General features: G+C 45.6%; 1 protein-coding gene across 1 annotated transcript in view; it reads right to left on the bottom strand.

The window, feature by feature from the left end:
• The window catches only part of LOC105467833 (inositol polyphosphate-5-phosphatase F), a 144,931-nt gene that overhangs the window by 124,760 nt on the left and 6,832 nt on the right, over nucleotides 1–13,339 (bottom strand). The window lies entirely within an intron of this gene.

The following is a 13,339-nucleotide window of genomic DNA, read 5'->3' on the forward strand; positions in this document are numbered from 1 at the left end:
CTGGCGAACACGGTGAAACCCCGTCTCTACTAAAAAAATACAAAAAAAAAAAAAAAAAAAAACTAGCCGGGCGAGGTGGCGGGCGCCTGTAGTCCCAGCTACACAGGAGGCTGAGGCAGGAGAATGGCGTAAACCCGGGAGGCGGAGCTTGCAGTGAGCTGAGATCCGGCCACTGCGCTCCAGCCCCGGCGACAGAGCGAGACTCCGTCTCAAAAAAAAAAAAAAAAAAAAAAACTACCAAAGGCCATGACTCTCCCCCCAAAAATGGAGATAGCATCATCTTTACTGTTGAAATAGCCCGGAATGTCTTTCTCAAAAGCTCTCTCTAGACGTTCTTCCTACCTCTAAGACTCATGATTCTATGACTTGAAACTTACCATCTCACAGACTCTCTCTCTATATGCAGTTTTTCCATTACAGCATTTTCACATCCCTATCCTTGAAGCTGGTAACAGCGTTTTTGGGTTTTTTAAATTTTTTTTTCCAGAGGAAACTTGTCCTGAAGTGGAGTGTTTTGTTCTAAACAGTTCATGTATTCTTTTTTTTTTTTTTTTTTTTTTGAGACGGAGTCTAGCTCTGTCACCCAGGCTGGAGTGCAGTGGCCAGATCTCAGCTCACTGCAAGCTCCGCCTCCCGGGTTGACGCCATACTCCTGGCTCAGCCTCCCGAGTAGCTGGGACTACAGGCGCCTGCCACCTCGCCCGGCTAGTTTTTTGTATTTTTTAGTAGAGACGGGGTTTCACCGTGTCAACCAGGATGGTCTTGATCTCCTGACCTTGTGATCCGCCCGTCTCGGCCTCCCAAAGTGCAGTTCATGTATTCTTTAGAAGAAAAGGAGAGGGATGTTCACAGATGGAAAAACATATAGTAAGAATAATCAACATATTTGAGCTTCCATTCTGCTTAAGACTGTGGTAGACACCATCAGTCTGTTTAATACACATGACCGTTCCCATTTAGGGACGTGGAAAATGAGGGGCGGAGCACAAAAGGAACTTGCCAAGGTCTCACGGACCCTAAGAGGGTAAAGGGTAAGCTACAGACAGATGCACCCCACTTCTGACCCCAAGAGCAACAAAACTAGGACAGGTGAAAAGAGTAGAGAGGATGGGATGAGAAAGGCCAGGAACAGAAGCTTCCTTCTTTTCTTTTGTACCAAGCAGCTGTTTGTTCAGGAGCCACTGTTTCCCGTTTGTGCAGTGCTGCTTCTGCACCTCAGCAAATTTTTGACCTACCAACAGAACCAGAATAAGCCACTCACACAACACCCGACAACAGGGACCCATTGTCATGGAAGTCAGGTGGCTGAGAGCTAAGCATTATTCCCCTGATCTGTTTCTGTCATGGGTGTTGTTTGGAGGTTGGATGAAATCATGAAATGTAAGCATTCTTTCTAAGCCTGGAAGCAGCCCAATGAAATTCAATGATTCGTTCCTGACCCCAGCTACCTCCTTTTACCCCACAATATTCTTTCTCCACCTTCTCCTACAAAAGCATTTATTCACTCAATAACTGCTATGTGCTAGTTTTAACAATCTGACAACTCAAAGAGGTAGACATCAGCTCTTTTTTTTTTTTTTTTTTTTTTTTTGAGATGAAGTCTAGCTCTGTCGCCCAGGCTGGAGTTGGAGTTGCAGTGGCTCAATCTTGGCTCACTGCAACCTCCGCCTCCCGGGTTCAAGCGATTCTTCTGCCTCAGCCTCCTGAGTAGCTGGGATTATAGGCATGCACCACCACGTCCGGCTAATTTTTTATATTTTTAGTAGAGATGGGGTTTCACCATGTTGACCAGGCTGGTCTTGAACTCCTGACCTCGTGATTCACCCGCCTCAGCCTCCCAAAGTACTGGGATTACAGGCGTGAGCCACCGCGCCCGGCTTTTTTTTTTTTCTTTAGAATTGCGAAACCATAGAGAGACAAATCAAAATAACTCCTGAAGATTGTCTCTTAATGCAAGAGAAATACAAATAACCAGATTTCTTCTTTCTCTTTGGACTTAAAAATGAAGTCTCATGTGATTTATCTTTGCAATTCCAAGAAAATATTTAATGTTTTATTTTCTCCTTTTTTTTTTTTTTTTTTTACCATATTTTACTTTACTCTCTCGCTTTCTGCTGTTCTGAATTGTTTTTATCGTCTTCTTTGTTCTTAGAATTTTCCTTTGCCCCCATTTTTTCCCTCTTCTTCAGTTTCCTAATCATCCCAGCTATTTCACTCTCTCTTTCTTATGGTTCTCTCTAGAATCATAAAAGTGTAGAAATTTAATATGAAAAGGGACTTTCAGTTAGTTTAGCAGCACCATTTTACAGATGAAGAGCTAAGGTTTAGGGAATTTGTCCAAAGTATTCCAGTTAATTTGTGGGAGGACCTGGCACTGGAACCCAAATGTCCTGGTTACCTGAATACAGCTCCAATTCCTTCTTTATATCTAATGCCACATTCGTATAAGATATCTTCATATCCCTGCCATACCTGCTGATCTCTTGTGCTGCATATTAATGTCAAATCGTAGGCTCCGGGCCATCAAGTATGGATTTATTTTTATTTTTGAGACAGGGTCTCTGTTGCCCAGGCTGGAGTGCAGTGGTGTGATCTCGGCTCACTGCAAGTATGGATTTAGTTATTCTGGTGCTTAAAATGTTTGAGGTGTCATTTTTCTGAGTAGATGGCAGATGATTTCATGAAATCTGTGAAATGCGGCTTCCTTATTTAATTTTATGAAAAAGAGAAATAAAAAGACCAAAAGGGGAAATTTTGATACAGTATTACCAACAGTAAAAGTGGTAATTCTTGAGAAAGAAAGAGGAAATGAAATTGTACAACTCAAAAATATGCTCATGGTATACTCATAAGATTTCAGTCAGTAGCACAATCTAATAATAAAACACTTGGGTCATAGGTCAAACAAGTAATTACAACCTGATGTTTTAACTAATTAGAGTGGAAGCAAATTTTATGCAATGTTGTGTCCCCACAATCCCAACAGTTCTTGATACATCCCAAGTGCTCAGTGCACTTTGTCTAATAAATGTTGACTGACATAAATATGTGGTCTAGAGAAAGTTAAATTAGAAGATCAACTCAACTCTGGATTCAGGGTTCTTTTAATGCCAATATTCTAATTCTAATTTTGAAAAGCAGCACAAGAATATTACCAGTTAGAAAGAAAGAATCCAGCCAGGTGCGGTAGCTCATGCCTATTATCCCAGCACTTTGGGAGGCCCAGGCGGGTGGATCACCTGAGGTCAGGAGTTCAAGACCAGCCTGGCCAACATGGTGAAATCCTATCGGTACCAAAAATACAAAAATTAGCTGGGTGTTGTGGCATATGCCTGTAGTCCCAGCTACTCGGGAGGCTAAGGCAGGAGAATTGCTTGAGCCAGGGAGGTGGAGGTTGCAGTGAGCCATGATCGCGCCACTGCACTTCAGCCTGGGTGACAGAGAGAGAAACTGTCTAAAAAAAAAAAAAAAAAAAAAAAAGAGAGAGATTAACACAGTAAACATCATGTTATGGGTATTTTCCCATAATTTAAAAAAAAGAAAAAAGCAAGGTAGGGAAAATGTGTATAGTTTTGAGTAAGGAGGGAGATAAATCTAGGTATATTATTACTTATATATTATGAAGAAAAATAGATTTACATTTTAAATTGTTAACTTTAGTGGAAAAGAGGGAACAGGGTAGAAAACACAGGGATATAAGCTAGACTTATTTGAATGTACCTTGCTTTGTAGATTAGATTTTGAAATTGTGTAGATATTTTATATAATTATAGAATAAAATAAACAGGCAATCTCAAAAAGAGAAGAAGAGGAACTATATCTCCCCTATCTCTTTCTTTCTCTATTCCAGCAACCTTATAGACCACTATTCCAGATGATAGTGGTACAAGCTAGAAGGGGGCTGCCTGACCCCTACGGACTTCATGTGAGCCAAGAAATAAACTCGCGTTGAGTTAAGCCACTGAAACATTGCAGAAGCTAGGAGAGATTGGTTTCCGTTGTTGTTGTTGTTTTGTTTTGTTTTGAGACAGGGTCTCGCTCTGTCGTCTAGGCTGGAGTGCAGAGGCACGATCGTGGCTCACTGCAAATTCGGCCTCCTGGCTCAAGCAATCCTCCCATCTCAGCTTCCCAAGTAGCTGGGACTAAAGGCACACGCCACCATGCTCAGCTAATTTTTGTACTTTTTGTAGAGATGGGGTTTCACCATGTTGCCCAGGCTGGTCTCAACTCCTGAGCTCAAGTGATCTGCCCACCTTGGCCTCCCAAAGGGCCAGGATTACAGGCACAAGCCACCACGCCTGGTCTAGGGTATATTATTTGGACCAAATACCAGGTAATGCAGGTGAAGCACTTGGCCCTGACTCATGCTAAGCAGTCAGTACAAATACAGCCAAGCCTCGGGTCAGCCCCAGAACCAAGAATGAGAACCACTCAGACGCCCTGTCAGAATCACATCTCTTCCGCTCTTGGAACATGTTTTTTTTTTTTCTCATGTAGAGATCAGATTTTTTCTCTGCTTCTCTCTTCACATGATAAACAGAAGGTAACTATCCCATAATCCATAAATTAATTTTTCCTCCACTCAAGAGGCCAGTAAATTCAGGTATTGGCTGTCTCTCAGGCTAATTCCCTAAAGCTCAATCCCCTCAAGAGAAAATATTACTACTTTAGCTTGGGTTAAGTGTGTGCTTGTGGCGCCATAATATGGTCACTGGAGGAGGATCTTGCCGCCCTCCAGTCCCGGCTGTGAGTGGGGTGGGCAGTCACCCAAAAGCAGTCACTGGCAGGCTCCACAGGCGTTCCCTCTAAAATGACTCTGTTGGTTGGGATCTGGGTTCAGAGACCCCAAATAATAACGGTATCAACAGATAAAGCAGTTCTTGTTTCCTTTCTTGAACAGCTATATGTAGGCAGCTTAGAGCTCGTATGGTAGTTGCCGTGGGTTGAATAGGATCTCCCAAAAATTCATATCCACCCAGAATCTCAGAATGCAACTTTACTTGGGAACAGGGTCCCTACAGATGTAATTAGTTAAGGATTTGGAGATGAACTCATCCTGAACTTAGGGTGGACCCTAAATCCAACGACTGGTGTCATTATAAGAAAAGGAGAGGACGTAGAGGAACACACAAAAAAAGGCCATGTGAAGATGGGAGCAGAGATTACAGTGATGCTGCCACAAGGCAAGGAACACCTGGGACCACCAGAAGCCAGAAGAGGCAGGAAGGATTCTTCCCTGGAGCCTTCAGAGGGAGCATGGCCCTGCTGACACCTTGATTTCAGACTTCCAACCTTCAGGACTATGAGAGAATAACTTTATATTGTTTCAAGCCACCTAGCTTGTGATCATTTGTTATGGTGACTGTAGAGCACTGATACAATGGTTTTGGAGGGCATCTGGGACCCAGGCTACTTCCAGCTTCCTTTCCACTATCCCGACAAGGTGGCTCTCATCCTCATAACCCAAGATGGATCTCCAGGCTTCATATCCATCAAGCGTTGGGATGGGAAGGGGAAAGAAGGAGCTCACTCCCTCCCTTTGAGGACACAGCTTGAGTAGCACCCCACACTTCCACTTCCCTCCCACAGCCAAGCCCAGATGCAAGGAAGGACGGGAAACAAAGTCTACTTTTTAGAGACAGAGTCTTACTCTGAAGCCCAGGCTGGAGTATAGTGGCAACATCATAGCCCACTGCAGCCTCAAACTCCTAGGCTCAAGCAGTCCTCCCACCTCAGCCTCCCGAGTAGCGGGTCTGGCTAATTTAAAAAATTGTTTGTAGAGATGGGGTTTCACTACATTGCCCAGGCTGGTCTTGAACTTCTGATCCTCCCACCTCAGCCTTCCAAATTGCTGAGATTATAGTCATGAGCCATTGTACGCTCAGCCAAACTGCTACTTTTTTAAAGCAGAGATTTGCCTTAGGATAGTTAATATGGTAGTGGAATATAAAATGTCCTTTTTCATAAAATGGAAATGTTAATTCTTATTTGATATGGTTGTTGGGAGGATGTAATGAGATAATAATGCCTGGCTCACAGAAGGCACTCAGTAAACAATAGTTATCGTTAAAGGTGGGGAAGGCTGGGGTACATCAATCAATTCATTCGTGTATCCAGCAAACGTTTGATGAGAGCACACACTCACTGTTGGTATTAAGGGTCTAGGGAGTCACTCCCACTACCCCCACTCTAAGAGTCACACCAATAGAATATATGTCCAAGGATCTCTAGCCAAGCAGGAAACAGAAAACCAACCTTGACACAAAGCTCTAGTAAAAACTGGATTTGAACATGGCTTAAACCTAGACCTAAGGGAGACATAATCCTCCTTTTCCACTGAACTGAACAGAGGAAGACTCACAGCGCAGGAGTCACCGGACCTACCCATCCAGTCATAGTGGAAAAGGTGGAAGAAAGAGAATGATAGATCCTCGCTTCCCCTGCCACAGAGGTGGTCCTACCAAGGGGTGCTAACCCCACAGAAGCATTATATCTGAGCTCAGGCAAAGTAAGAAGGGTGGGACCTGCGGCCTGGCCTTTAAGACCAGTTACCCACCAATGAGATTGGCCCAATCAGACCTTCAACCTCTCCCCTGGGAGGAAGCAACTAAAGGAAAGGAGAAGGATGATGGAAGTGTTTCCTCAAAATGTTCTTCCAAATAGGAAGAGAAGCAGAAATCTTCTCCACATCCAGGGTCTAAAGAGGAACTAAACTTTTATCTGGTTCTCTTTAAGCTACCAGGTATTTGGAAGTTGAGGAGGGTGTTCATGGCTTGAAGAGAAGGATATACAAAGACATGGAACCACAAAAGATCATGGCAAGTCCAGAAAAGGGTCAGTAGTTTATTTTGTCTGAAGCATAGCCATTGTGTGGAGGAAACAACAGGAGAAGTGTCTAAGCAGCCAGGCAGGTGCAAGACGATTTGTCAAGACTGATTAATTTGAAGAAAGGTGGCTATCAGAAAGTAATAGGAAACATCAAATTTATCCATGAAATGCCAGGAGCATTCTCTTTAAGTCAAGGAACACAAGGATGTTTGTTATTCCTGATATTATTCAGCACTTTTGCTAGACATTGCAATAACACAATAAAAAGAATAAGAGAGGCTGGGCACAGTGACTCACGCCTGTAATCCCAGAACTTTGGGAGGCCATGGCAGGTGGATTACTTGAGGCCAGGAGTTCGAGACCAGCCTGGCCAACATGGTGAAACCCCATCTCTACTAAAAATACAAAAATTAGCCAGTCATGGTGATGAGCACCTGTAATCCCGGCTACTCAGGAGGCTGAAGCAGGAGATCGCTTGAACCTGAGAGATAGAGGTTGCAGTGAGTTGCGTTGAGATAGCACTACTGCACTCCAACCTGGGTGACAGAGTGAGACTCTGTCTAAAAAAAAAAAGAAAGAAAAGAAAAGAAAAGAAAAAAATTACGAGGCACAACATAGGATAAATTAATTTATAATTAATCATTATTATAGATACGATTGTCTACCTCTTGCCATCTTACAGAAACAGCTAGATTGGACCTTGTTTTAATCTACTAGGGTGACCATAACAAAATATCACAGACTGGGGGGTTTACACAACAGGAATTTATTTTCTCACAGTTCTGGAACCTGAAAGTCCAAGATCAAAGTTCAGCAGGTTTGGTTCCTCCTGAAGCCTCATTCCTTGGCTTGCAGACAGTCTTTTCTCTGTGTGGGGTACGTTCCTGGTGTCCATTCCTCCAGTTGCATTAGCTTAGGACCCCATCCTTATGATCTCATTTAACTTTAATTACTTCTTTTTTAAAAAAGAGTACACCAGACTAGCCTGACCAACATGGAGAAACCTTGTCTCTACTAAAAACACAAAATTAGCTGGGCGTGGTGGCGCACGCCTGTAATCCCAGCTACTTGGGAGGCTGAGGCAGGAGAATCGCTTGAACCCGGGAGATGGAGGTTTCAGTGAGCCTAGATCGTGCCGCTGCACTCCAGCCTGGGCAAAAAGAGCCAAACTCCGTCTAAAAAAAAAAAAAAAAAAAAAAAAAAACGCTGGGCGCGGTGGCTCACTCCTGTAATCCCAGCACTTTGGGAGGCCAAGGCGAGCGGATTACGAGGTCAGGAGATCCAGATGAGGAACGGAGATAGAGACAGAGACACAAGTCAAGCAAGCATCTGAAACCTCTCTCCCCAGTCGTCCTACTTCTTGAAGACAGAGCAGGCTTTTTACTCAAACAATGGTCTTCAGACACTGTTCTTTAGACTCACCTGGGGGAGCTTTAGAAATTTGTCAATATCTGGGCCCCTCCTGTAGAGTTTGTATTTAACGGGTCTGGGGTAAATGTGGGCTTGCGTATTGTTTCTATTCACCTTTTTATTTTATTTTATTTTATTTTATTTTTATTTATTTATTTTTTTTGAGACGGAGTCTTGCTCTGTATACAGCCCGGGCTGGAGTGCAGTGGCCGGATCTCAGCTCACTGCAAGCTCCGCCTCCCGGGTTTACGCCATTCTCCTGCCTCAGCCTCCGGAGTAGCTGGGACTACAGGCACCCGCCACCTCGCCCCGCTAGTTTTTTGTATTTTTAGTAGAGACGGGGTTTCACGGTGTTAGCCAGGATGGTCTCGATTTCCTGACCTCGTGATCTGCCCGTCTCGGCCTCCCAAAGTGCTGGGATTACAGGCTTGAGCCACCGCGCCCGGCTATTCACCTTTTTAAAGCGTACAATTGAGTAGTTTTTAGTATATTCACAAAGTTGGGCAACCATCACCACTATCTAATTCCAGAACATCTTCACCACCGCAAAAAGAAACCCATCAGATTCCTTCCCATTGCCCCCAACTCCCAGCTCCTGGCAACCACCAAGCTTCTTTATTTTCTTTCCTTTTCCCTTCCTTCCTTCCTTCCTTTCTTTTCTTTGCTTGACAGAGTTTCACTCTTGTTGCCTAGGCTGAAGTACAATGGCGCAATCTCGGCTCACCACAACCTCCGCCTCCCGGGTTCAAGCAATTCTCCTGGCACAGCCTCCTGAGTAGCTGGGATTACAGGCATACGCCACCAGGCCCGGCTAATTTTTGTATTTTTAGTAGACGGGGTTTCTCCATGTTGGTCAGGCTGGTCTCGAACTCCCGACCTCAGGTGATCTGCCCGCCTCCACCTTCAAAGTACTGGGATTGCAGGTGTGAGCCACCGTGTCCATCTGCTACTTTCTTTCTCTAGCGAGATGCTCCTGCTGGGCACTTCAGATGACTGGAATCATACATTATGTGCCTTTTGTACCTGTCTTCCTTCATGGGTTTATGTATTTTTTTTTAAATCTCACTGATTGTACAGCCAGAGTTAAGAACCATCCCTGCTAACAGAAGTCCCTTCGTGGAAACAATAAAACTTGCAAAGGCATCTCTCTGAACCTCACCTAGGATCAATCCACAGCAGAGTCCTCCCAGCTCCTGCAGAAAAAGCTGTGAAAGGGCTCTGATTGGCCTAGCTTGGGTCACATGCTCAACCCTTGACCAATCACAGTGTTTAAGAAATAATCACGTGATTCCCTCCCTTGGGCTCTAGCCTAAGGAAAATGGGGGACTTGACAAAGGACTTTCAGTAGATCCAATTTAGAAACTCGTACAGGAAGTTTATTTTATTTTTTTCAGGTCCCTTTTCTGGGCAAGCAAGGCAGCTTAAACTACTAAGGCAAACCGATTAACCTTAAGATATTCATGTTACATGTCTATAAAATGATGCTGCAGAAAAAAAGATACTCTACCAATTTATAGGAAATACAGAAGACTGGGGATCTTGTTAAATGATACCATGAGGATTCAATGGACAAAATTCAGACTGTGGGAAACTCTCCAGAAGAGACAATATATTTGTTTTTTGTTTGTTTGTTTGTTTTGTTTTAATTTCGATAAATAAACTGCAAGGAAAAGAAAAAGAGCTAGAAAGAGAAACTAAAATTGGAAGACATTTAAAGCCACAGCAACCAATCACAATCTATAGGTATTATTTAGATCCTAATTTTTCACAAGTGTATTACATTTGTGAGATAATTAGAAACCTGAATATGAGACATTTAATGATTATATTAAGGAATTATTGTTCAGTCTTTCAGATATGGTAATAGTATTTTTAAAATCTTTGTTTGTTTTTTGAGATAGGGTGTCTATCACCCAGGCCAGAGTGTAGTGGCGCAGTCTCAGCTCACTGCAACCTCCACCTCCCAGGCTCAAGCGATTCTTGTGCCTCAGTCTCCTAAGTAGCTGGGACTACAGGTGTATGCCACTGTGCCCAGCTAATTTTTTGTAGTTTTAGTAGAGATAGGGTTTTGCCATGTTATCCTGGCTGGTCTTGAACTCCCGACCTCAGGCAATCTGCCTGCCTTGGCCTCCCAAAGTGCTAGGATTACAAGTGTGAGACACCTCACCTGGCCAAAATCTTAATCTTTTAGAAATCCGTACTGAAATATTTATGAATGAAATGATAGGCTGTATGGGATTTGGTTCAAAATATTATGTGAGAGGGAGTGGATTAGGATAGGGATGGAGCAGGCCTGGTTTGGGTTGACGGTTGTTGGGACTGGGAGGGTGGAAACACAGGAACATTATAATATTCTGTCTTCTTTAATGAATGTTCAACACTCCGCATAATAGTTCGGGTATGGTGGCTCAAGCCTGTAATCCCAGCAGTTGGGAGGCCGTGGTGGGGGAATGGTTTGAGCCCAGGAATTCAAGACCAGCCCAGGCAACATGGCAAAACCCCATCTATACAAAAACAAAAATTAGGCCAGGCATGGTGGCCCAGTTGCTTAGGAGGCTGAGGCGGGAGGATTGCTTGAGCTCAGAAGGTTGAGGCTGCAGTGAGCAGTGTTCACACTACTGTACTCCAGCCTGGGCAACAGAGTGAGACCCTGTCTCAAAAAAAAAAAAAAAAAAAACCCTGCACAATAAAAATGTTAAAAGTAACAAAAGAGGGCACGGTGGTTCATGCCTGTAATCCCAGAACTTTGGGAGGCCGAGGCAGGTGGATCACCTGAAGTGGGGAGTTCAAGACCAGCATGATTAACATGGAGAAACCCCGTCTCTACTAAAAATACAAAATTAGCCAGGCATGGTGCCACATGCCTGTAATCCCAGCTCCTCGGGAGGCTGAGGCAGGAGAATTGCTTGAACCTGGGAGGCGGAGGTTGCAGTGAGCCGAAATCACGCAACCGCACTCCAGCCTGGGCAACAAGAGCAAAGCTCCATCTCAAAAAAAAAAAAAAGTAACAAATGTATGTATTTATATTGAAGCTGTCCTGCCTCTATTTTTTGTTATAGTGGTTTGAGTCTGTGTATATATAAAAGTACTAAAACTGACGGAAGTGGTGGCCCATCTCGAGCAGCCGCTGTGAAGACACCAGCTGCAGTAGCAGAGGCACAGCCAGGGCTGTGTGCTCCACGGAGCTGGAGCCAAGAACAGGCGGGAGCCCTGCACTCCTAGGCACAGCTGTAGCTGCCCAGCCGCAGCTGCAGACCCAGGAACCCCTGCCCTCTCGGGGACCCAGGAAGACCCCCTGCCCCTGAAGGCTCCAAAGCACCTGCTCCCCCTGCCTGGTCTCTCCCCACTCCTGGTGTCTGCTCTGATTCGGAGCAAAGTTGTGGCCAAGCCCATGTGCTGTTGAAACCTAGCCGGGTGTGCATGCACTCAGGGTGGAGCTGACAAACCAGTCCCCTGCCACCTCGGCCCCCTCCAGACTTTGGGCACCAATGATCATGGGAGGGAGGCCAAGCGGGTGGTGAGGGTGGCTCAGCATGGGTCTTCAGGAAACCCTCAGCATGAACAGCCTGGGTGTGGTGGGTGACATGTAGATGGTGGCAGGAGGCAGACAGGCTTCTGGGCAGAAAGAGGTGGGTCCCCGGTGAAGCCCCACCTTCAAGCCAGGGAGAGCCTAAATCATGGGGGCTGGGTGGTCAGTTCTGGGTGCAGTCTGCTGCCTGAAGTGAGAACTTATGGTGCTTTTTTCAGGCCCGTTCATGGCCACCCATGGACCAATCAGCACGCACTTTCTCCCTTCTGAAGCCCATAAAAACCCTCAACTCAGCCAGACTCACAGAGACTTTGGGATGACCTGCTGCAGATAGGAGCTAACTCCTCTGGGTCTCCTCTCCACTGAGGGCTGCAGACTTTGGGACGACCTGCCTGCAGATAGGAGCTACCTGCTCTGGGACTCCTCTCTGCTGAGGGCTACAGACGTTGGGACTACCGGCTGCAGGAAGGAGCTACCTGCTTTGGTCTCCTTGACTCGTCAGGATGACCTGCCTGTGAATAGGAGCTAGCCACTTTGGGTCTCCTGAGAGCTGTTCTGTCACTCAATGAAGCTCCTCGCCACCTCACTCACCCTCTAGTTATCTGTGTACTGTGTACCTCATTCTTCCTAGATGCATGACAAGAACTCAGGACCTGCCGAATGGTGGGACTGAAAGAGCTGTAACACAAACAGGGCTGAAACACAACCCCCTGGCTCACCACATTGCAGGCAACAAGAAGAGAAGAGCTCTGGCCCTTCAGGGAGCTCAGACCTAGGGGCTCTCCAAGCCAGGGCTGTGACATCCTCTTTGGGGCTCTGCAGTTCCCAGCATCTCCAGGTTTGCAGGTGCCACCACATTACCCTCATTCAGACCTGGGTGCCTGCAGCAGAAGCCACATGCAGTACATCTGGTCCAGCCACAGCTTTTCATGGAGCCAGCACCTGTGGTGGCACCTGGAGCTGCCCGTCCCACCATAGCAGCCAGCATGCCTGGCTGTGCACAGTGGCCAGACCCCATGCTTGCTCGCCCACACACCCGCCACTCCACGCCTGGCTTGCCCTTGGCAGGTGTGGGACCCGACACAGCCTACCGGGCCAAGTGGGTGGGATGAGCCCAGTGGGCAGGAGCAATATTCAGGCAGAAGGCGCTGCTGGCAACAGAGGTTTTCCATCTGGAAAAATGACACCCCAAGGATCCTGTGACAAAACTACATTTCTTTTAAAAAGGAGGAAGGAGGCAGGAAAATAGCCCTCTGGCCATGGGGAGAGTAACTCAGTGGGGGTTACTGGATTGGGTGGTTGGAAGACTGAAAGTGAAGAGCCTGTTTAGGAGAATGACTCCAAGAATGATGGTGGTGGCAGAAAGGAAAAAGAAAAGATGGAAGCTCCGAAAGTAGAACACTGGATATTTGATATATGAAAGGATTATTGTCAATTTTTTTTTTTTTTTGAGATGGAGTTTTGCTCTTGTTGCCCAGGCTGGAGTGCAGTGGCACAATCTCAGCTCACTGAAACCTCTGCCTCCCAGGTTCAAGTGATTCTCCTGCCTCAGCCTCCCAAGTAGCTGGGATT

This window comes from Macaca nemestrina, chromosome 9, assembly GCF_043159975.1.
Source record: "Macaca nemestrina isolate mMacNem1 chromosome 9, mMacNem.hap1, whole genome shotgun sequence".
Classification (NCBI taxonomy): domain Eukaryota; kingdom Metazoa; phylum Chordata; class Mammalia; order Primates; family Cercopithecidae; genus Macaca; species Macaca nemestrina.